At 41.5% G+C, this 2,724-nt stretch overlaps 1 long non-coding RNA gene across 1 annotated transcript; it reads left to right on the forward strand.

Annotated features, from left to right (window-relative positions):
* Nucleotides 1-1,908, forward strand: LOC139581689 (uncharacterized). The gene is made up of 2 exons (XR_011676272.1): nucleotides 1-792; nucleotides 1,266-1,908. It is a non-coding gene; the product is annotated as an uncharacterized lncRNA (long non-coding RNA).
* The last annotated feature ends 816 nt before the right edge of the window (nucleotides 1,909-2,724 follow it).

The following is a 2,724-nucleotide window of genomic DNA, read 5'->3' on the forward strand; positions in this document are numbered from 1 at the left end:
ATTGGTAGCTTTAGTATACAAATGATTCAAATTCCATGTCCCTGTCTCCCTCTATGTGTTCGTTAGTTTATGGATGCCACCCTATGTTGCCATCATAGCCTAAAAACGTTATTCTGATGGTCGGTCGTGTTATTATGCATTTGTAAAAAAAAATATCTAAAAAAAAATACAAATACAAATAAAAGACGGAAGGAAGGTGCGGTTGTATTTGATTGTCAGTAAAGAATAGGCTATATATTATATGTTATTATTAGGCGATATGATTTAGTGTTCGGCTTTTAAAATATTTTTTGTTGTTGCTGTGTTGACAGTTCTACAATGCATGCATTTAACGCACCTGCAGCATTCCTTTGCCAACTAGGCTATTTAACGTGCCTGTGTTTCATTATTGTATGGTTAGGTTAGGCAAATTGTCATCATGGCTCTATCTATATCATAGTTACAGGCCTTGGTGTGATGACATTCCGAATAGATTTTATTGTTTTCAGTTGTCGCACTGTTACCTAAAGCCCAATCGATGCATGTGATGCTGACGGCTGACATGCTTCCAGCCTACAGTCAGTCTTTTGGTTTGGCGGTTCACTGGGGTGCCGTTTATGATAAAAACATGTTCTAATAGTGAGCTTAACATGACAGATCTGTCAAATTAGCTAATTTTACTGCAGATGGCTTTGCCACCTATGAATTAATCTGTGCGGTTTACAGAAATTGGTCTGCAAAAACAACGTCACACCCAGCTATTGCACTCACGGGAACCTAGATAAGGTCTGCCTGCAAGCAGATCATGAGACGGTTTGTGAGTTCTGCGTTTGTGGAAGTATAAATTAAATATTTGTTCAAATAAAGCACCAATGTGTGGAGGTGGAATCACACTGCAATGTACTGCCCTACCAAGCAAAAAGACAGTAACTGCTCATAGCGTGGAACTGAGAAAAATGGCTTTTATTTACCTTGGTTTCACAGTAACTCTGTGCAGTTACTGCTAAACATGACCCCCATTTTCTCCAAAACACAATACAATAGAGGCAGGATACTGGTCCACATGATTAAGCATGTATTTAATGTAGCAAAAATTACAATAACTAATTTTAGACCAAATGAGCAGTTACTACCTTTTTGCTTGGTAGGGCAGTGTACACTTTCTAATAGTATGCTAAGATTTGTGTTTGAATGAGTAGACTACAGGTCTACACAGATCTAAAAGACTAGGATGTAGGTGCATGTAGGTAATGCATGTAGGTTCATTCATTCACATCCTTTCATAGATTTGGAGAATGCCATTCTTCCATCCCAATATGCTCTTTGTGCAGCCACTCTCGCTGAACCAGAAAGTACAGTTATGCGTTCCTGTATACGAGAACCAGTGCATTGCAGCAGACCTGAGTGCTTGGGTAACGTGACGCCACAACAACAGCTCTCTCTCCTGGATATTTGTTCTCCTTTGTTAGATGGTGAATGGTAATGTCGTGGGAGTGTGTGTTGATTCAAGTGACTGAATTACGTAATTATACAGATTATACAGGTGTGTGTGTGTTTTGTGTGTGTGTGAGTGTATGTATGAGTGTGAGGTAAGGTGGGTGTGGCTGGATATACCTGCATTCACTCACCAGTATTCTAGATTACATATTTGTCTAAGGACTCTCTCTCTCTTTTCTCTCTCTCTTTTCTCTCTCTCTTTTCTCTCTCTCTTTTCTCTCTCTCTTTTCTCTCTCTCTTTTCTGTCTCTCTGTCTCTGTCTCTATGTCTCTGTCTCTCTCTCTCTCTCTCTCTCTCTGTCTCTCTGTCTCTCTCTCTCTCTCTCTCTTTCTCTCTCTCGACATTTACATTCTGACTCCTTCTCCCTCAGACATCATCTAAGATGGGCGACAACAACCCAGTGAAGCAGGGAGTGGAGACCTTCAACAAGAAGTGTCTAAAGAAGACCAGTACTGCTGAGAAGAACACTCTGCCAACCAAGGAGGGTACGTTTCTCCTACCCTATCTCCTTTTCTGTCTCCTACCCAGTCTCCTTCTTTCCTGTCCTGTCGCCGAACCTGTCTCCTCCCCTTATTGCTCATACTCCTACGTCTGCCCCACCCTGTAACTGTTAGTAGTGTGTTAGTGCCCTTCTACTGTAGTGTTAGTGCCCTTCTACTGTAGTGTTAGTGCCCTTCTACTGTAGTGTTAGTGCCCTTCTACTGTAGTGTTAGTGCCCTTCTACTGTAGTGTTAACAGTGTGTTAGTGCCCTTCTACTGTAGTGTTAGTGCCCTTCTACTGTAGTGTTAGTAGTGTGTTAGTGCCCTTCTACTGTAGTGTTAACAGTGTGTTAGTGCCCTTCTACTGTAGTGTTAGTGCCCTTCTACTGTAGTGTTAGTGCCCTTCTACTGTAGTGTTAGTAGTGTGTTAGTGTCCTTCTACTGTAGTGTTAGTAGTGTGTTAGTGCCCTTCTACTGTAGTGTTAGTAGTGTGTTAGTGCCCTTCTACTGTAGTGTTAGTGCCCTTCTACTGTAGTGTTAGTGCCCTTCTACTGTAGTGTTAATAGTGTGTTAGTGCCCTTCTACTTTAGTGTTAACAGTGTGTTAGTGCCCTTCTACTGTAGTGTTAGTGCCCTTCTACTGTAGTGTTAGTGCCCTTCTACTGTAGAGTTAGTGCCCTTCTACTGTAGTGTTAGTAGTGTGTTAGTGCCCTTCTACTGTAGTGTTAGTAGTGTATTAGTGCCCTTCTACTGTAGTGTTAGTTCCCTT

Source organism: Salvelinus alpinus, chromosome 7, assembly GCF_045679555.1.
Source record: "Salvelinus alpinus chromosome 7, SLU_Salpinus.1, whole genome shotgun sequence".
Classification (NCBI taxonomy): Eukaryota; Metazoa; Chordata; class Actinopteri; order Salmoniformes; family Salmonidae; genus Salvelinus; species Salvelinus alpinus.